Genomic DNA, 23,180 nt, shown 5'->3' with positions numbered 1-23,180 from the left:
GTCTGGCTATATACCTGTTGGGAGCTATTAAGGCAACGCTATTGTCCTGATCTCTGAATTGGGCCTCTCCCCCCCCCCCACCCTGAGAAGAAAAGAGGGTCAAAAGTGGGCCACCGGACGTACCCCTCCGAGAAAGTCAGCGCCGGATGTCCTGACCTCAAGATGTACCCTGATACCACCAAGTTCCTGCTTCTAGTCGCCAAAGGAAAAAATTCCGCTGCCCCATCCCGCCTGCGGAGGTGCATTTCCTCTGCCCCATTCCTCCTGCTGAAAGGCACTTCCCCTTCTTGTGCATTTAAACCTCGGGCCTGTCTAATACATTTGGGGGCTTTGATGCATTCCAGAACGTCTCCGTGTCATTATTCGCACAAGGCCCTCATCCCTCTCTACCCCCTATTTGGTTCTTAGGAGGAAGTCCCCTCGAGACCCTCGAATAACTGGACCTGCTGGAAGGGTCATATACCCATGCCCCACCAACTAAAGCACTAGGAATATAGATGCACATGACTCTACCCAGCTCTTCTACGTAGGTACTTGTTCTAGTTTGCTTACATTGTGATAAAACACTGACCAACACCAAATTGGTGAGGAAAGGGTTTATGTCCACTTAAAGTTTACAATTTATCACAGAGGGAAGCCGGGAAAGATGCTCTGCAGGAACCTAGAAGCATGAATGAAGCAGAAAACTTGGATGAATACTGCTTATTTGTTCATTTTCCAGGGATCCAATTACTTTCTTATGCAGTCCAGGTCAACCTTCCTAGGAATGGTACTTCCCACAGTGGACTGGGATCTTCTACATCAATTAGCAATCAAGAAAATGCCTCCCAGAGACACTTCTACAGGCTATTCTGATGGACAAGATTACTCAGTTGAGATTCCCTTTGCTAATTGTGCCACATTGGCAACTGAAGCTAATCAACTGTTATAGTACTGGGAATCTAAAATCAGATCCTCATACTTGCATGGTAAACCTAACCCATTTCCAATCCCTAACAGTCGGTTTGTAAGAATATACTCAAAGACCCTTGGCACAGCAGATAATAGCACTTGCTGCCAAGTCTGATAACCTGAGTTTAATATGCAAGACTCAGCATGGGTGAAAAAGAAAACTGACTACTACAACTTTTTCTTTGACCTCCCAAATGTATACACACACAAACACACACATACACAAACACATACACACTCATACATATACAAGTATAAAGTAAATAAATACATTTTAAAAGAATTTTAAACATACATAAATCTAAATATATATACATATATGTCTATATATATGTGTTTATGTACATAAAAATTCCTACATACATAAAAATTCATTGTCATAGTTTCCTTTTTAAATATTGATGTTACTATTTAATATAGTATAATTATCAACATCTAAAACTTCAAAAGCCAGGCCTCCATCTTCTACAATACTCTTACCACTCTTATCTTCCAAGCTCCTACTGAATACTCGATATTTTACATTTTTTTCTAGTTCAAAGTTCCACAGTCCCTCCATAATCTTTCCAAAAACACGGTCAAGTCTGCCACTTCAACAGCCCACTATGCTGGTCCCAACTTGCCTTAGTTAGAATTACTATTGCTATGATGAAACACCACGATGGAAAAAAAGGTGTAGAGGAAAGGGTTTATTTGGCTTACATTTCTGATGGCTATTCATCATCAAAGGATGTCTGGGCAGGAATTCAAACAGGTCAGGAATCTGGAGGCAGGAGCTGATGCAGATGCCATGGAGGGGTGCTGCTCACTGCCTTTTTCACCATGGCTCACTTAGCCTACTTTCTTTTAGAATGCAGTACCACCAGTCCAGGGACGGCCCAACCCACAATGGCTGCTTCCACCCCTGCCATCAATGCCCTACAGGCTTGCCAACAGCCTGATACTATGGAGGAGACATTTCCTTAACTGAGGTTCCATGTTCTCAAATGACTTTAATTTGTATCAAGTTGACATAAAACTATCCAGCATGATGTTCAATGAACACCCAAGTTCCTCTCTAGACTTATATGTGATAGAGATATATACACACACAAAAATATCTCACACCTATACAAATATATTTTATAATTTATTAAAATTTAATAAGTATATTTGTACATGTCACAACTAAACACATAAGCATATATATTATGCAATTTTTTCCTAATAGTAGCAAAAGGAGACTCAAAGCTCTTGTGAAATTCTAAGTTTTCGATATATCAGAACATTAAAAATTTTTGAATTGTTCATTTTTAAGAAGGTAAGAATAGGAGGGCCTCACTGAAACTAGTTGAAGTCAATGAAAATTTTTCTCTGAGTTTATTATCCTCACCACTCTCATAACTTTGTTATACTGACTTGAAAAATATAATACACGCAAGACTTAAACATATGAAATTTCAATCAACTGACAGCTTTTCCTATTATTTGAATATTGAACTAAACTAAGTGAAATAGTCCATAGTTGTCAAAAAGTCTGCCTCCTTTTATAAAAACAGGTTTTTTATTTTGTTTTGTCTTCCTGTAGTGTTTTTGGTTTTGGTTTTGGTTTTTTTTTTTGTTTTGTTTTTTGTTTTTTGTTTTTTGTTTTTTGTTTTTGTTTTTGTTTTTTTTTGTTTTCTTTTTTTTTTTGATTTAGGGTGTTGGAGGCAGGGTCTACCTACTTAGCTCTGGCAATATTAGAACTCACTACACAGACCAGTCTGACTCACAACTCAAAGAAATCCGTCTGCCTCTGCCACCCAAGTGCTAGCTAGTATCAAAAGCATGCATCATTATGTCCTGCCTCGAAAGGCAAGAATGCCTAGAGTGGTTCTGGCAGAAGATCTTGACATGAGTGACTTGTGTTATTAATATTTCAATTTCTGGAGCTGGAGAACTGGCTGAGATTAAGAGCATCTTCTAACAGTCTGTTTTGCCAGCTTGTGAGAATCTAATGTCTCTGGTTTCCAGGGGCATTTACACTTACATGTCCATAGCCACACACGTGCACACGAACACACACACATGCACACACACATTTTCATGTAATTGTGTGTGTGTGTGTGTCTGTGTGTGTCTGTATAAACATATATATTTAAGTAAATAGACCTATGAAGCAAGCTGGTGTAGCCATTTAAATATTTGTCAAAAATATACTTCCAACCAATGCTGATCAGTAGAAATCAGGACACTTTACTTTTCTCATAGCTCGAGTGTAGAAAATTAAATTAGCTATTGCAAAAGGAAAGATGTATGTATCAAAACGTTCAGAGAATGCAACTTTAAACTCTCTTCTAAAACATTTTAGTTTCTCTAAAATGGCATTGGTCTCAATTTACTGCCTCATCTATTAAGCTTCTTTACTTTGAATTTGATTCCAACAATCAAGTATTTTATATATACATATAAATGCATATACATATATATGTATACATGTATTTTCAAATTATATTTAAGTGTATATTTATTATACAGGGAGCTCTGCGTTTGCTTTTCTCTTTATGAGAAACAGCTGTGTGAACCGGGTTTCTGTGTCTATTTTAAAGCAGTAACTGGATGTCTTTTTAATAACTAAGACATTGAGGCCTAAACTCAGTTCTTGGTTCCACCATTGATCCTCTGAGATATTGGGACAACTTTGTCAACTAAATCATACTTACAGTCAGTGTTGTGATTCTAGAGAGCTAGTGAAGATTGCTAAATGCAAACCTGTCACATAAGCCCTCCCTTCTTTCCAGGGAAGGTACTGTCACTACCCTGTGCCTGTAGCCACCTGCACCAGATGAAGACTCTGGATTGATGGCCTAGCAATCTTCTCTTCCATCTCCTTCCTTTCCCTTTCTCTGAATCATGCAGTAATTTCCCTTAGAAGAACAGCCAGTCTTCACATTCTTTAGAATTGATGAGGACTATAAATTCCAACGTCTGCTTTTTCACTAGGGGAGATAGTGAGGTCCGCAGAGGTAACCTACATTAGGATCTCTCATAGGTGAAACTCCTGTATCCTCCACAGTCAGGCCATCATTCTCTTCCAACTTTAAATCCTACAAATACGCAGCCATTTAAAAATACCCTGTATGTAACTTTTCTACTAGGAGTGGATTTTCTTTCCTTTTCTTTCTTTTTTAACCATGCTAAACATGACATTTGTTCATTTTGTTGCTATTATTTTGTTTTGAGAGATGCATCTATCATGTAAGTTGGGCTGGTCACACATTCATGTAGACTCTTTGCTTTAGTTTTCAGATGTCTGAGATGAGATAACACACAGAAGGCATAACTTCTGGATCTTCATATCTTTTCCCCTTTCTCTTGTCTGAGGACAGGAGAGAGAAATGAAGAGTAAGGTGTCCAATGGACACATTACATTCTCCTCTGAGAAGCTCTGTCCTCTATGTGGGTATGTCTACTTTTAGTAGATCACTAAATTTTTCCTCAGTTCAATAGTTCCTCACACTTCAGTGGAGTCAAATTATCTTTTTCTGACCATATTCATTCTAGACTTGGTGAGATCTACATGCCCCTAGATATTGACATGGAGCATGGGGGGGTGGTTGGTGACAAGAGGGAAGACATGAAGGTCCACAGTGACTGCCTTGTGAACATGTATTACTGAGGTGACATTGACAGAAAATGAGTAAACCAGTGCTAGGACCCAAGAGATACCCTAAACTCTCTACTACAGCGATACAAGTCACCTTGTTCTAGTGACCCCGAAACACTGCTAATGTGGACATGGCCATTAAGATTGACATAACCTGGTTGTTAAAGGATTCTTCAGCTTATCTTATTCACTCAGCTTCTTTAGACCTCCCCATGATGTCAGCACAAATTTCCTGTAGTCTGAAGCTAAACACTAGGAAGCGTTACTTTTACCATATAGGAGAGTTAGGAGGGAGTAAAAAAAAGGGGGGGGGAATGCTGTAATTAAGTAACAATCTCAGAAATAAAAAGAAAGAGAAAAGGAAACTCTCCCAAAATATACAGTCTCCAACATTTGAATGAACCATAAAAGCAAAATCACCATTCCCTCCTATCAGCCCCTTTCAGTTTTATTTCAGTCTGGAATGACATAGTTGTCTTATAATTTGCTCCTTTCATGCTGAAGTAGATAAATATGAAAACAACATTTTAATCAAAGAGGCTCAATGAAAGAAACAGATAATAAATATTTTTACTTCATACTGCTAAGACCATTACTACTTTTCAATTTCCTCTGCTGTTTACTGATTCAGACCCAAAAAAATTAAGTGTAGAAACAAAAAAAATTTTCAATAAAATAAATTCTAAAATTTGTTTTAACAGATTCTCTTGAAACTTGCTACTTGCATGCATTTTAAATATGAAGCAATGATGTAAGACAGACAAATTATCATGCACATTTGCACGTTTCTTTTTCCCTCTGAAAGCTACTGTCATTGGGCCCTTTTCTTTCTACTTTACCTCTTCAGTGACACTCACTAGTGATAAATGACCCACTGACTTGTGCTGGCTTCTAACATGAAAGTCACCAAAATGCTTTTTCCCTAGAGAGCAATTATTCTATGGAACAATATCCCCTACCTGGTTCATTGAAGTCCCAAAGGTTGGCTGTTAAACTTGCAGTTGTAATTTGTGAAAAAGTCCAGAATGCCAACGTTTGAGCTGCTGGGGATTTTATGCAGTTTCATTTTACTAAAAACAACTCGTTTCTTTTCTGTCTTCACTCACAAAGGTTTTGAGTAAGTAATAGAAAAATCATAAGCTTGAAATAGCCATATTCTTATTTAAATCCAAGGGCACTTAACTATGAGTTGTGTATCTTCCTGTTTTTTAGTTTGGAAAATTATACTGCTGATGGTAATCAATAAGGAAATTAAAGTATTGTATAAACTCAAATGTTCATTTATTTTGGTTTTTCAATAGAGCAAGACTATTAGTAAGGAAATGTAGCAAACACTTCAGAATGCATTTTGATCTATGTATAAACTCTTCCAAGCAAACTCTGTACTATTAGCATATTCCCCTTGACTGAAGGATATTCTGAATATTTAGGTCAGGGTAAGAATATAAATAAGCCAAACTCATTAAACATATGAAATATAAGGAAGTCAGTAATCATGAAATATTTAACATTGAAGGAAATCTTGCCCACTTTTCATATGTATTTATAAATATAAATGCAATGATGCTTGCTTAATAAGTAAACCTATTACTTTTATCCTTATAAAAACTATTGAGGACAGAAGTAACACTAATGTCACACAAGAATTATATGCTTCTTTCTAGTAAGATATACACATTAATGCACTAGAGAGTAATGTAGGACCAAAGCAAATGATATATATGAAAATCGTGACTTAAGAAGATAGAGAATTGCTGCCAACATACAACCCAGAAATATAGGGAACACTAACTTTGAGTTGAGTTTCCAATAATGAATACAATATGAATGAAGAAGAGGTAGAAAGGAGTAGAGAAAACTTAAGACAAGAATTTGGAGCAGATACATAATGATCTGTGTAAAAATAGGTGGGAAATAAGATCCCAGGAGTTTAAACTAAATGGCTAGGCTAGATTAGAAAGCAGACTTAGATGAGAACAACCCAGACATCCCAGAAGAAGTGTTTGGACTAGCTAGTGGCTGTGGAACTGACAGGCCCTGATCTGAGGCCAAAGCAAAGGGTGATGGAGTGGAGGCAAGGGAATGAGCCTGAAGGCTTTCTCAGTAATTTACATCTAAGGTGATGAAAGCTGGGGGTACTGAGAAGGCTGAGAGAATGAAGTGGGGGCAAAGATGAAGGAATGATAAGTCTTGGAGACAGGTCATAATTAGAAGATGAAAGAGCGAAGAAAGTAAAAGATGGCTCCAAAACTTCTAGTCTGAATCCACATGACTGGAAGAATAATAACATCTATGAGAAATATAACACAGTGAAGACTTGATAAACTTTATCTAATAGAAAGACAGGTCAGTGGTAACACCTTGCAAACAGCTATGAATATATCTCAAGAGGGCTCTTGAAAGTCTAAGCTATATACTTATATATGTCTACTTACATATGTATATATTCACATATATGGCAATCATCAAAGATTTCAAATGTGTATGTATTTTGTGCATACACACACACACATATATGTGAAATAAACTAAAAAGCAGTCAACCTAAGTTAATTATTTGTATAAGTAAAAATTAAATATTGTACTTATACATTTAATTTATTAAAATGCAACACTTGAGCAACTCTGGATTTACATTTGAGCCCCTTGGTACATCAACCTCATTCCTAAATGGGAAATAATAACCTGTTTTCTTCTCATCTAAAAATAAAATAAATCTTTTACGTTAATTAGTTACTTTTTTGTTAATCAGTCACTAGGTTTAAAATATTACCAGTAGTTGGATCAGTCACTAGGTGAAAATCTTTTCTTTGTATGTTTGTATGTGGCACTTCCTCTTACTGTTACAAAGATATGCATGTAGTATGCAAACTCCATTTGTAAATTTCTGAGCAATAGTCACATTTGTACTTGGCCCTTATTGCTAGAAACCTCATCTAGCCACAGTGAGTGTCCTGTGAGGATTGCACAGCACATCCCTGACCCCAAGTCTTGTCTAAACTGAAGTGCAATACAGTTCAATGCTTTCTGCTTTTCATATTATGGAGAGCAAAGTGGTAGAATGAAGTATGTAGGCACTAAGAGCTCTATATAGAGGGATTGAAGTGAGAAGAGTGTGAATTTCTTCCTTATCAACTCAGGTTTTAGCCAGTATAGTATGCATTGATTTCTCTGCTGCCATAGAGAAGCTATGGAATATAAAACAGTGATGGAAAAGTCAGAAGGTAAATGAAGAAGAATAAATCAGAGGGAATCTGAAACTCAAAGACATTTCTTTCCATCCTCGTGGAGTGCTGTATTTGTTTTATTATTACTATTATTATTTTATTTTATTTTTTGCTCTACTAGGAATTGAATCTAGGGTCTCCTATGAAATATACTAGTCAAACACCTGACCACAGACTTATATGTCCAGTTGAAAGTTTCCTCTACAATTGTTCCCTATACTTTGATATGCCACTCCAATTTCTTATCCCACCATCTTTGGTTATTATGTTCTGTTGTGTTTACTCTATCTTGCCGTATATGATCTTGAGCTCAGGCATTAAAGGCACTTCCTCCCGTCTAGATTTTAGCGTCTTAAACTGTGAATCCTGACTCCATATTCTATACAAGAATGTGCACCTGGAAGTTACATCAACAACCAAAATTCAGCCAAAACCAACTGTATAATAAATCAGAGGTCTCTCTGACCATACTGTGGTATATCACATGAAATAACAATAGCTTTGATTCAGAACATAGAGCTATAGTTTGCGCTGTATATGCTGTCACATGACACAACACTCCAGACCACCACCCAGAACATCTCAAATCATATTTGAGATTATTGTATGTTATGAAGTACATACAGTTTTATGTTCTTATAGAAATATGATGGTTTAATTATGGGAACCAAACAATCTTAATATATTCCTACTGTTATTCCTTGGCATGTAAATATCCAGTTCTTTGCTCTTTGGATTATATTATGCTACATTAGCTTTCAAAATTTGCTGATTGAGTTGCTTGAGTGTCATTTTAAAAAGAATCATTAAATAAATTTGGTGTTGGAAGTAGAGAAGAATTTCCAAGAATTTCTTATATGGTCATAAACATACTTGTGGGAATAGTATACTACATTTTTGTATAAAATGGAATTCTCAGCATTGGTGATTATAACATCAAACTATCAATCAACTCAAGAAAGCATGAAGATTCTCTGCATCCAGAAGTACCAAATCTGGAGCCAAAATTGAACTTACTAGCTGTAGAGAAACTTTAACCCAGCAATATGGCAGCAATACAGCAAGGAATCATATCCATAGACCTTCTAGGTCTGGGTGATCTGGTTGGAATGATACACTTTTAATTCTTTTGGCTGGAATGCACACATGTCCTTAGTTCACACATTTAATTTCAAACAATGGACACAAGGCTAATTTGTAGAAGGAAGTAGCCATGTGTAAAAGTGATATCTAATTAAGGGGCAGTCTGAGTGATGAATCAAATATTTGACAGAATGAGTCAGATACAGGATAGATAGCTTAACTCTCAGAACAGAAGGAAAGAAAGGACTTAAGAGAGCAGCAGCAGCAACAAGAAAAAGAGAGGGAAGGGAGGAGAGAGAGAGAAAGGGGAGAGAGAGAGAGAGAGAGAGAGAGAGAGAGAGAGAGCGAGCAATTTTACCAGGACAGTTTTACAGAGACAGGTTGCATTAGAACAGATTGCCAGAGTTAATTTGAGTACAAGTGGAGCAATTCAATGAGAACCCGAGAGAAGCCAGTTTGAATCGGTCAGCTTGGAGATGAGTTTCAGCCAGAGCAGCTGAGTTGAATGGACCTGCCAGAGAATAAGAAAAAGCTAGAAAGGGTGGTTTGATTCAGCATTAAGCCTCCTCAACAACAATTTAAAGATTAACTTTTACAACTATTAATAATAACAAAGCATGTCTAGCTCATATGAAATTTTATATTAATCTTTTATGAATGGTAAAAGTATATGCATAGCAAAGAATTGTCTTAAAACAGTTTATTATGATTATTCCTAGTAAATGTGTGTTTTGCATACCTGTTTTATATCTTCATAACCCAGGTATAATTTTAAAAAAAGGCTTGGGCAATGATGAGTAGAAAATATTTAAGAAATGTTGGCCTAGAGAAGAAAGAAGTCTTTTTATTTAATTATAATCTTCACCATCTAACAGGACACAGAGAAATAAAACATTAAGAAATAAATGGGAGGGACGGGTGAGATCACTCAGGAGGTAAAAGAATTTGACACACAATCCTTGTGACCCCTGTTCAAACCCTGGAACCCACATAAAGATGAAAGGAGAGAACTGATTCCACCAAATTATCTTCTAATTCCACATGTCTGCTTTGGCACCTGAGCCTAAGGATGACTACACACACACACACACACACACACACACACACACTCACACACAGACACAGACACAGACACAGACACAGAAACACATACACACTCACACACAGAGACACAGAAACTCAAACACACATACACACTCACACATACACTCACACACAGAGACACAGAAACACAAACACACACACACACACACCACATACCTACAAACATTGTTACATTGTAAGATTTCCCAGCATTTAAAACTGGAATATTTTATTATCACTGCTATTTTCAGGTATTATTTCATATGTGAAAGTCTAAGAATTAGTCATTAATGTTTTTGTCCTTTTTTGATTTTTATTTTAATATCATTTTTTCTCTAGCTGTCAGTGGTCAATAGTGATTAACCACAATGGAAAAAAAAATCTTTTGAGTGTCATCTTTGCCACAGTAGCAGGGGAAATTGCCTTTTTAAATGGATCTTTTATGCTTATGCATTTCCTGACATTCATCTGCCTCATTGTAAATTGAGGATAATAATAAATTTATTACTAAGCTCTTGGGAACATTGGATTGAACAATACACTTATCCAACATGATATTGATTATTATTAGACAAAAATCTTTAAAATTCTGTCTTTAATGACATTTTCACTTGATAATAACAAATAATTTGGATATGGGATGTTCTCCATAGTAGATGACATAATAGTATTAGGAAATCAAACCTCAAACAATACAACATTATGACATAAATATTATTTTTGAATTAAGAAACTCCTGATTCTGTAAAGATTAAATAGTCTTTGAGTATTGAAAAAAGGCTTTTTATTTGTAGGTCACGTTTTATATATCCCACCCTAGTCTCAAAGTCACTATGTAGTTAAGAGTGCCCTTAAATGCTTCGAGATTTTGGGTGGGGACACACATAGCGTTATACATGCTAAGGAAACTGTCTACCAACCCAACATTACCCTAACCTGTGTTTTATACTTGAACAAGAATAGTGTGAACTGCTGTCTAGAATATCTTACAAGTGTACAGACATTGTGACGTTCAAGACGAACCAGCAAAACAACCACTACTCAGCTCACTGTTCTCTCTTTGAAGGTAGCACTTTCTATTCCCTAGCTGTCCTCTCCTGAACACTTAACTAGCAGTGAAATCACATTGCTGAAGTGGCATCAGGAGAACAAACCTGGGCCTTTTCCCAGGTGCCAAACAAAACAAAAACAAAAACAAAAACACAGCAGGTAATTTAAATGTTACTGAAAAACCTGAATGTTTTACTAAGTATAGCTTTATTTTTGTTTATCTTTAAAATAATAAGGATTAAAACAGGGATGAGTACGCTTATACACACCTGTAATTCAAGGCAGAAGATAAAGTGTTGCTACTTTCAGGTTAGTCTGGATTATGAATGGATATTGTATCTCAAAAAAAGTTTTTATTTTATAGCATAAAAACAATTCAATACCAGAAATGACTTAATATTTAGAACTATTAATTCTACATAAAAATGGAATAATAAATGTCATCATAATTTGAAGCATAAAGTTTTAATAATTGAACAATATTTATGCTTCTTTTTAATAAATTGCACCATAGTTTTACCAAACATGATCTTCCTGTAATAAATTCCATATTTGACAAATTAGATACATGATTGCTCCCTGCTCCTCCCTATTCCAGAGACAGCCCCATCTTCTTAAGCAGTGCCATCCTCATCCATAGACAAGATAGTGAAAGTCATTGTGAACGGATTTTTCCATATTGGGCCTCTGGTTACTAGGGCTGCCTTCTGCTCTGCACTTGGCAAAGTGTAGATTGCTGCCATCCGTGACCCCTTCATTGACCACAACTACATGGTCTACATGTTCCAGTATGACTCCACCAATGGCAAATTCAACAGCACAGTCAAGGCTGAGAATGGGAGGCTTGTCATCAACAGGAAGCCCATCACCAGCTTCCAGGAGCGAGATCCTGCTAACATCAAATGAAGTGGTGCTGGTGCTGAGTATGTTGTAGAGTCTATTGGTGTCTTCACCACCATGGAGAAGGCTGGGGTCCACTTGAAGGGTGGGGCTAAAAGGGTCATCATCTCCACCCCTTCTTCTGATGCCCCCATGTTTGTGACGAGTGTGAACCACGAGAAATATGACAAGTCACTCAAGATTGTCAGCAATGCATCCTGCACCACCAACTGCTTAACCACCCCCCCCCACCCCCGGCCAAAGTCATCCATGACAACTTTGGCATTGTGGAAGGGCTCATGACTATGGTCCTTGCCGTTACTGCCACTCAGAAGACTGTGGATGGCCCCTCAGGAAAGCTGTGGCATAATGGCCATGAGGTTGCCAGAACATCATCCCTGTATCCACTGGTGCTGCCAAGGCTGTGGTCAAGTTCATCCCAGAGCTGAACAGTAAGCTCACTGGCATGGCCTTCCATGTTTCTACCCCCAATGTATCTGTCATGGATCTGACATGTGGCCTGGAGAAACCTGCCAAGTATGATGACATCAAGAAGGTGGTGAAGCAGGTATAAAGGTATCTGAGGGCCTACTAAAGGGCACCCTAGGTTACACTGAGGACCAGGTTGTCTCCTGTAACTTCAACTCCCACTCTTCCACCTTTGATGCTGGGACTAGCATTGCTCTCAATGACAACTTTGTAAGTCTCATTTCCTGGTATGACAATGAATATGCTACAGAAATAAGATGGTGGACCTCATGGCCTACATGGCTTCCAACAAGTAAGAAACCCTGGACTACACACCCCAGCAAGGATAATGAGAGCAAGAGAGAGGCCCTGTCCCACCACTGAGCATCTCCCACACAACTTCCATCCCAGACACCTAAAATAATAGGAGGGACCTAGGGAACCCTACCTATTCTCTTCAATACCATCAATAACGTTTGCTGCAGCCCCTGCCCCCCAAAATATATATGATTGCCTGCTTATTCATTTGTATTACTATTATTTTTCTCTGTTTAGTATTGCCCTGAAGGAAATAAACCTGGCTTTTAATTATGATTTCTCCTATACAAGATATTATACAAATTATTCATAAATATCTCACTGTATTCTCTACTTTTCAACACTATGAAGTCAAAAGTTAAACTTTCTCTTTTCAGATACTTGCATATGTAATTTCTTTCATGTCATGTTAATTACAAAAGCATCATTTGTGACATTCTGAGATTGTACAGAAACTGTATAGACACTGGAGTAGAAAAGCTACTCAAATATCAGTTTTCCTGCAGTCTCCTGGTTCCATATGGCTTTACTATGAAATAGAATTAATGATGCCATACTGACCAAAATGAATTGTTAGGAGAAATATAACAGTCAGTTATGTGAAGAGTTAGCACATGACCAAGCAAAACTATCTTAAGCACTTACATCACATGGCACTGCCATGGAAAACAGAGATTGGAAAAGCAAGTGTGTACACATACACAAGTGTGTGCACGCACATAATCAACACCACCACCTCTACCACAACCATGACCATTTCTGTTCCTTCTTACCATAATGATACATGAAACCACATGAAGATGCATATAAAGATGAAGAGCCATAGAGTTGAATTTACTTTGTCTTTGGGTTTCCCATAGCTTACTGTGTGACTCACAGCTCAGGGTGCATGGCAGGGACAAGGATTCCTTCCCAGACAAGGCTGCAGAGTGAGGAAAAGGAATCACCACAGATTCTGATCAGATGGTTTCTGACAACCTCCACTCAGGCCTCATTTACGAGAGAGCAGGCTCCAAGAAGAAGCCAGTCTGTTTGGGACACTTCCCAAAACATGAAATTGAACATTAGAGGAGAGAAATCCTGGAACGCCAGCCTGCATGCCTCTTTACCGCACTGCTGTGAGATTATTGGCAGGCTGTGGCACCTTCCTGCTCACTAGAGGGGCCTTCTCAGACTTTTAAAAATAGTTTCATCCAGCACTGGAATGAAACAAATTGAGACTTAACTCCCTGAGAAATGAGCAGAATGGGGGGAAGTGTGGCTCCGTATGTTGTCACACCAGAAACACTGACATAATTTTGGGGAACTTAACACACATTTATGACAAAATATATTTACAATGTCATATTCATTCTATTTTTGTATTTTCTGAAGTTGGGTTTGCCATGCAGACAAAAAATATGTGGCATAAACTAGAACCAGTATAAAGGGTTTGGTTGTTTGTTTTCTTAGTTTTCCAAATGAATAGAAAAACATGCAATACTATAGTCAGAATTCCCTTTGTCTCTCTTAGTTCAGGGTGAGACATTTGAGCATGTGCTTGCAGTGGGCAGTGCAAGACACTGAACTCACCCTACTGGTTTCTACTGATCTTATCACGTGGTAACCCAAACTCTTATGATGACACAGCAATTGCTTGTGATGCAGGAGAGTTTGTTTGTTTGTTTGTTTGTTTGTTTGTTTCGGTTTGGGTTTTTTTTTTTTTGATTAGTCTTGAGTCTATCTCTAATTGACCAGGAAAAGCAGCAAGTTAAAAGTAGAATTACTGTTTCTTTCAACTTATCACCAAGGCCTGAAGCAGTGACATACAATAAATGCAATACAATTGCTTTTAACAGATTGCTATGGATTAGGCAAAGATAACTTTAGGGATAATACAACAGACCATGTATTCAGAGTCAAAGCTCAGCTTTTCTAACAGTTTGGTAGGGAAAATGGAGAATAAATGACTCAGCAAATCTTTTCGCTCTGTGTTCAAGACTACTAATGCTAATTAAACTCAACCTGTCAATATAAACACTTAATATGAGCAATGCTAACCTGTGAAAAACAATTGCAAACTCCATTCAGGGTCTCACCAATAAGATGGCTTCTCAGAGTCTTCCTCATTTGGCATGACCCTTAGAACTAGTATTATAACATTTTCATGAAGGAAAACTCCAGAAAATTATTTGGTCAATATAACAAACAGAAGTGCCCTATGGAATGTATGTCTGTCTGGTTCAAAATAAACTTTGCACAACCCAAAATGACAGTCACAACCTGTGCTGTAGTAACACTGGATGTTGAAAGCATTGTACCACAAGATAACCTGACATTCTTTGTGTTGAAGATTGTGATGTAGACCAAACTGTAAGTTGAGGAAATAATTGCCAATTTTAGACTGGAGAGAATCTATCAGGCCACATAAGCAGGATGCAGTATGTAGTTACAGCTCCGATCATCCAGACTCACCTGCTGACCCTTCCTGAGACAAGATAATTCTATATTTTACACAATTTCTGGGACAATGAACCTTAAAGACACAGAATCCAAGTAGTACCTCATTTCTTTTGCTGAACATGTATTAAAGAAAAAGGTAATAGAAGTAGTTTTTGTCCTGAATGGCTGAAAAATCATTTTGTGTATGTATGTTGCCATTATGTGGGAACAAATAAATGTGTTTGCCACCCCCTTCTTTCCTTGTCCTTTTTTTTTCTTTATCATGTGTACTCTTGACATAAAGTACTGTTTCATCACAAAGCCAGAGCAACAGAACCAGCTGGCCATGAACTGAAATCCCTGAAACTGTGGTCTCATAAATTGAGTCTCTCAAGTACTTTGTTACACATATGAGAAGCTGACTGTTACACTGTTTTCGAATAATATTGTCTTTATGTACAGGCATTGTTTCCCCATTTGATTTTATTGCATGCTAATGTCTATTTTGCTGCCTCAAAGGATGATTTCGTCTACCATAGTATGACGTATAAAGCAATAACTTAATATTTGTAAAAACAAATGACACATTTCCAACCTGTATAAGTTTTCATTTTTCATCACAAGTACATTGAAAAGTTATTTTTGTTTTACTGATTAAAAAAAAATACATTACAGTGAAGTTCAATGATGTGCCCAAAGTCAAATTGAGTTTTAAAAACATATATATATTCAATTAAAAACAAATATATATATTCAATTAAAAATAGTGCTGCAACATCTAGGAATTTTATTGTCTTATATATTATTTTAGAAATTGTTATATTGTGGGGCCGTGAAATGTACCCTGGTTCCCGTTTGAGCTAATGCTTGAAATCCCAGAAACCCTGAAGGGACAGTAGGCGTTTTGCCTGTTCCCGAGCACCAGGCTCCTGTCACTAGCCACAGCACCCCCCATAGATTTGTGGCCATCAATCATATAATGGCAAAGCCCCAAGCCCCTCCACAAGTAGAGAATGTGACCTGTGATTACATAGGCTCAGACAGATCTCCATACTAATGAGGTAGTTAGCCAATAAGCTTCCTTTCCCAGCACTCCTCCTTGTAAAAGGTATTTAATCTCAGGCTCACCCTGAGAAGTGGGGAATGGTTTTACTCTGTTTTCTGCCTAAATGCCTTAAAACCACGGACTGCCTCTTTTCATCAGGATCTGCTGTGGGGAGCCATGCAAAAGGCATTTGCTTATAGAGCCACCTATAATCTCCCATAGAAGGCCTCTCTGCGCTCCCAGTCATGGCTGCCACCAAGCTCAAACCAACGCCCTCCAAGTCAAGGACTTTCCTTGTGGGACCAGTCTGAGCTCCCTGCTTTCCTCACAGCTTGTGAACCCCCACTCCATTCTCAGCTCTTTCTTGGCTCCCAGCGGGTGCCTGTGTATCCTAAAGCCTGAGAACTAGATGGCCTCGGCCTTGACCTGGTCCAGGGACCCATGATCCAGTTCCAGTTGTCCCACGGCTCAGACTGCATGTCCAGGGCCTTCCCTATGGTCCAACATCCGCCTGGCGACAGCGTTAGGTAAGCGCAGTTGACTTCCCGTGTCCTGTCTCCCTGAGTGGATGTGTTCTGTGGAGGAGCGATCACAGGACACACAACCCTACATTATATAATTACCAATATGTTTTATATATAACTATCAATATGTTATCTATTATATTGATTTTATATTTCAAATCCAAAGGACTCTGTTAATTATAAAAAGTTCTATAACCTATTGTTTTCTCTTTGTCTTTATGCATTGTCATATCCTGACTAGATTATTCCTGTTAGTCTTTTAATACAGTTGTCTGGTCCAAAACAGGATTCAAACTTTAAGACTTGCTGTATTTTTAAATCATCACATGATATATTTATCAGAAAAGTACATATTATGTATAAGGTGGGTTAGAAATTACTTACACATAAGCATACATAAGCAGTACCTATGTTCATACTGTACCATAATTTATAAAACACAGAAAAATATTTTCATCTGAAAATGGAAGATTTCCACTTTAGTAATTTTAGTTCCCAGTCTTCTTCACTCATGATAAAAAAAAAGACAAATTATTGAAAGTGTCGTTAATAAGAAGCTGACAATTTTACAAACACAAAGTTAATTTATCTTTGTGATTCTCCAGTTAAAAATAGATAAAACAACTATTTATTTTGTCATTTTTTAAAAGTAAATGTATTTGTTTATCAGATGGGGTTGTACTCGCATGGTACACATATGGGTGTATTTCCAAGAACAACTTCCAGGTCTCTGCTCCCCCTCATAGCTTGTGGATTCTTCAGATTAAGCTTAGCTCATCAGGACTTGGCCATAAGCATCTTTATACACTGGGCCATTTTGTTGGGCCACATATAGAACATTAAACATTTCTTCTAGAAGGGAAAGTAAGACATAACCACACACCTATGAAGAACATTATCACATAAATCCACGGTTTTAAGAATTCTTCCCCTAAGACTATGTCATGATTTGGGGGACATGGAAGAAAACTAGAAGATAAAGATGTTATGATAGAAAGAATTGTAATAACAACAGAAATGTGTTAAAAGAATGGCCCCTCCAAAAAAAACCTTCAGAACTTTATAAAAAGGACTCTCATTATACCAAGCATCAGCTCTATGAAAAAAATCAAATATATATCTATCAGCATTTAGCAATCTCTAGATATCACTGATATTTTTAGTCATCTAAAATAACCATTTCACCCAGGCTTAGTGATGTCACCTATAATCCTAGTACTTCAGAGGTAGAAGCAGAGAATCAGGAATTCTAGACCAGACTCTTCTACATAACCAGTTTGAGACAAGCCTGGGCTACAAGAAACCCTGTTCATAAATTTAAGTAAGTATAAAATGCATATATCCTCTAAAATATAAGAGTATAGCTTTTTGTCCTGCACGATACTGAGGATATAGCTAACAGGTTAATTTCCATTATCCACAATGTCTGCCTTCCCATCCTATCAAGTTCTCACTAATTTTGTAACAAGCATTAGTGGAACTCAACCAGTGAGTTGTTCTGCCTCCTCTTTAACTTCATACTTGGTTTTTCTTCCCAATTTGATTTGAAAAACTGCTAAACTTTCACTCGACAAATTATTCAAGGAACTACTATGATTCAGACACAAATGTAAACAAATGATTTCTCAACCTTCTGATTAACATTTTATCACTCAAGGACTCTATGATGATACATTTTGGTCTTCTGTTTAGTGCCTCTGTTCTTATTTCTGAGGGTTTTTAATGCAGGTCTTATATGTATTTCAGAGACTGGCTATGAAGTGCATTCTACCTGAAACTTATGGTCCAAATCAGAAGAAAACAAACAAACAAACAAACAAACAAAAAGCTAACTTCATACAATCAATTCAAGAGATCTTTAAAATATCCATCATTGTCCAGCATTGTGGTGCATACACTTAATCCCACCTCTCAGAGGCAGAGGCAGAAAGATCTCTGTGACTTTGATGCCAGCATGGTCTATATAGCCAGATGTACTACATCAAGCACTACATAGAGATTCCCTGTTTCAACAAACAAGCAAACAACCCAAAATAAGAATATTCATCATGAAGTTTTAGGAAATCTATTTGTGTAACTCTGGCATGGAAACAAACAAACTTAATCAGAACACAAAGGAAGTGGTGTCTAATATTCTAGGGAAGTGAAAGAGTCAGGAAAGACTTAAGGTAACACTGAAGTGATAGCTTAAATTTAGTAAAACCCTGAAGTCTTATTTAATTTGGGGGGTTACAGCTGAGGCTAAACCTATTTCTATAATCCTTAGATATATTAACATTTTTTGCTAGTGGATATAAATGTCAATTTTATTTCTCAGATGAAGAGATCCAAAGAGAGCCATACCCAAGCTATGCAAACATACTGCTTGGACTGAGTCCAGATCCTTTCTTTCTCTGTCCGAAGGCCTAGGTCTGGATGTTTCTATCCTCTGGACAATCTTATCTTTCAAGGTGGCCGATTCAGTCTGGCTTCTCCAGGCTTCTGACTTTGGTAGTCCTCATGTTTGGCAAACTAATCTTCTGGCTTTTCATTCTCTTGCTCATTCTTCCTTACCCATTTCTAATTTGTTCTACCTGCAACCTAACTCTGTAAAACTGACCCATTGAAGCTGACACACACACACACACACACACACACCTGCCCCCTCCTCAGTGTGTGTCTACGTGTGTCCAGCACTCTATCTTCCCTGTGCTGTTCTTGTGAGAGTTGGATATACCCTATCTCTGACTCAGTCTCTCAAACATTTCTGTGATTTTTTTTTCACTCACTCTGTCTCTCAATTAGAAGTCACATTCAAACATGGCTTCTTCGACTAACTAAATTTACCTTCATTGTTAGGTACTAAAGTTGTGTACTGAGGGCAAGTCTGTATACTAGCCAGATGATATTGTAATCAAGGGCATGTCTGCGTCATGGGCATATCTTATAGACTTAGACGGTCTTTGGATGTGATCCCTTGCCAGAGCAACCATGCTGCTGCTTTATTAAAATGTCTCCATGATTGGATTTGCCTGAATAAACTACCCTGAAATGGGACTACATCATTTGTAACCATCAGAATCTGGATTAATAGACTAACCATCAGAATATGGATTAATTTCTACCACTATGTTGTAATATACAAATTACATCTGTGTTCTGTGACAGGACTTGGAATACCATGCATCCTCAATTTCGTGTATGATTAAGGAAGAAAGAAATGCTGTGCTGGTTATTTTAAGTCAACTTGAAATAAGCAAATATCATCAGAGAGAGGGGAAAACACAATTAAGAAAAAAGTTCTCATAAAAATGGGCTTGCAGGCAAGCCTGTAAGGGAATTTTCTCAATTATTGATGGGGCAGGGTCCAGCCCACTGTGGGGGTGCCATCCCTGGGCTGGTGGTCCTAGATTCTATAAGAAAGCAGGGCTGAGCAAGTCAGTAAGCAGCACCCCGCTATGCCCTCTGTTGCACCGGGTTCCTGTCCAATTTGAGTTCCTGTCCTGGCTTCCTTCAATAATGAACTACAGTGTGGAAGTGTAAGCCAAATAAGCCCTTTTCTCCCCATCTTTCTTTTGGTCATGGTGTTTTATCGCAGCAATAGAAACCTTAACTAAGACAAATTGGTTACTGGACATATGGATGGATGAGTGGATGGATAAATGAATGGATGATGACTGGATGAAGAAACAAAATTAAACACTGAAGAAAGCATGTATTGCTTCCTCTAGTAGACTATAACAACAGTTTGTTGTCTTTGTCAACAACAAACAAGTCTTCCATGGAAGAATTCCTGGTTATTTTCAAATTATTACATTTTAATATACTGCTCGTATTAGGGAATAAGCCCTCGGAACTGTTAGGCTGAGTTACAAACTTTGAGAGGGTTTAGCAAACATCTCCAGATAATCAAGCTCTTTGTTTACTTCTTGACACCAAATGTTATCCTTCAGACCCTAAAGTGAATTTAAATGGCATCTGTGATGGTACTTCTGTCTGTTTCCCCAGGATCGAGTTTCCTGTTCTAATCAGACTCCCCATTAACAATCTTTCCCTGGACAGCGCAGAGCTAACACAGTGTGATGAGAGTGTCGGCCGCTGACTGGAGCAGGTCTGCAGGTCTGCACATGTGGATTCTATTTTCAAACCTACGATTGATTTATTTCCCGGCAATGGCCAGTGCTCTATTCTCCCATATGATGCTTATCAACAAAGTGGTGTCTGCTTAACTCATTTATTAGGAAAGGTAACTATATTTCAGAAATTTAAAGGTACTTCCCATGAACAACCTTCGCTTATTTTTAGCACAGTATGGTTCTGTAGAATAATACGTGAGATATTCTACAGGATCAGAGTATTTAAATTTAGGTAATTACTTAGCATTTTAAAAATTCAAGACTCGTTTTTATTAAAGGGAGCAACTTTTTGATAATTTGGTATTTTTTATTTCAAGTACCATTACTTATCATATCTATCACTGAAAAATATCTTTTCGGGATATGTTGTTCATAAATATATCCAGAGTTTTTTTTTTTTTTATTATGGACTGGATCCTTGCCAGACAGAAATGAATGTTTAAATTTTCCTAACTTGACTTACTTACTCTTGAGTTTTGTCTTATAATCAACAGTTTTACATATTCACATAGAACACCTTATAAATTATATGCAGTAATATATTTCTGTATGTAATATACATGTATGCAAACTATCAGAGAAAAGAATAACTATCTGGGACTTACTTTTGCTCATATACAAATATCAGGTAGCTTTTGGGAGGAAGAAATGATATGGGCCATGAGAAGCAGTTAAGGAGCTCTGATCAGCAATGGACTTTCAAGTCCATATAAAGCACACATATTCCTACGGAATGCTTTGTAAGTGATTATTCTATTGGAATCCTGGAATTAGGTATTATAGGAAATCACAGTTCTTGAGCACCCAGATATATTCTTAGTTTTAGATTTTTCAAATCTATGCATTGATGACTATGATAATGTATCCTTCTCTTTCCACATTATGGGTCCATGAACTTATATCAGCACTGATCATTCTGGAGTTAGCTGGAAGATTGCCTCTGCCTGACACTCTGAGAAGTGCATTAATTCAATGAACCAGCGGAATTGATTCTACAGCCCATTTGCTTGGTGTTTATTTCTCTGTATCATTTTTGTTCTGGGTTTTTTTTTTTTTTGATAATTCCAGTTTTTAACCTTAGGATATCTTCTATGTCTTCTATATCCCTATATGTTCATGTAAATACATGAAAATATTTACATTTCCTCTTTCTCTGTAATTTTTATTCTTTTTACTTAACAACTACATATTTTCTCTCATTCACTGTATTATTTTATTATTTTGTTGATTTGTTTACTTTTCTACTTGTATTTCATAGTCCTTTTACATTAGACTCAGCCTGTATGTAAATCTATTTTCTGTTAACATTTGAACTTCTTACTTACTATGTATCAAATAGCAAAAAGCAAAAGGCCATGAGTTTTTTAGCTCTGTTTCATGTGTGTTTATTAGGGGTGATAGTTTCTTTCTAAATATTTGTATTCTACATATGTTTCTTTCACAATATACTTAAGTGTCATCACTGGTCTTACATAAGAGTATAGGTAAGAGAGTAAATACATATATATGTATTCATATACACACCTATACATACACAAAAACTCATGTTTTGTAAGTAAATACTGATTTTATAATTTATTATGACATTTTATACCATTTCGGAATGTGATGTCTAAAAATGCCATTATTTGAAAATCTTCTAAAGTAATCTGAGAAGTGTTACTCTAGTGAATATGCTCATAGAATTTTTTATCAATATTATTAATTACCACATTCATTTATTTCTTCTTGGATGTGTGATTTTTTTTTTCGAAATACAAGTTTTCTTGGGTAAGTTTCCTGTTTCTGGTTAATAGATGCTTCTGTGGAACGCAGCACTTGTTGCTTTATAAGTCTGATTGTTTGCTGCGTCTTTCATGATTCATTCTGTAATTTCTGAATATTCATTTTTATAAGTCAAATATTAATTCTGTATTTAACCTGCCATCTTTTTTTCTGCCTGACTTGAAGATGTTGTTATTGCACTGTGCCTTTGATTTTCAGATGTGTGTCTTTCTTTCTTGATAATTCTGTTCTGATAGAATATTGTCCTCTCCTTATTTCCTTCCAGGTACAGACTCTAATTCCTGTTTTATTATTTCAGCCTTGGTTTATTGTTGATTTCTTTGATTTCATGTTCAATTTGCATTTCTTTAGTATTTGACAATATTTTTGGAGGGAGATGTTTTTGATGTCTTGGGCAAATTCTGCAAAAAGTTGATTTTATACTTAAGTTCTTAAAATTATGGCATCATTTTTCATAGTTGTCAGAAGAGTTTTTTACCTTTGCCGTCATTACTGTGGGTAAATTATGTTTGGATATTTTGGTCCAGGATTGGTGTCTACAGGTCTCCATAGTTCTAAAAGTTCAGTATCACAGGATTTTTGGTGTCAGCTTCAAGAATCTTGTTTT

General features: G+C 37.0%; 1 pseudogene; it reads left to right on the top strand.

Annotated features, from left to right (window-relative positions):
• On the top strand, positions 11,646-12,852 carry Gm8984 (predicted gene 8984; annotated as a pseudogene).

Source organism: Mus musculus, chromosome 5, assembly GCF_000001635.26.
Source record: "Mus musculus strain C57BL/6J chromosome 5, GRCm38.p6 C57BL/6J".
Lineage (NCBI taxonomy): Eukaryota > Metazoa > Chordata > Mammalia > Rodentia > Muridae > Mus > Mus musculus.
This window is presented reverse-complemented; position numbering and strand designations above follow the sequence as displayed.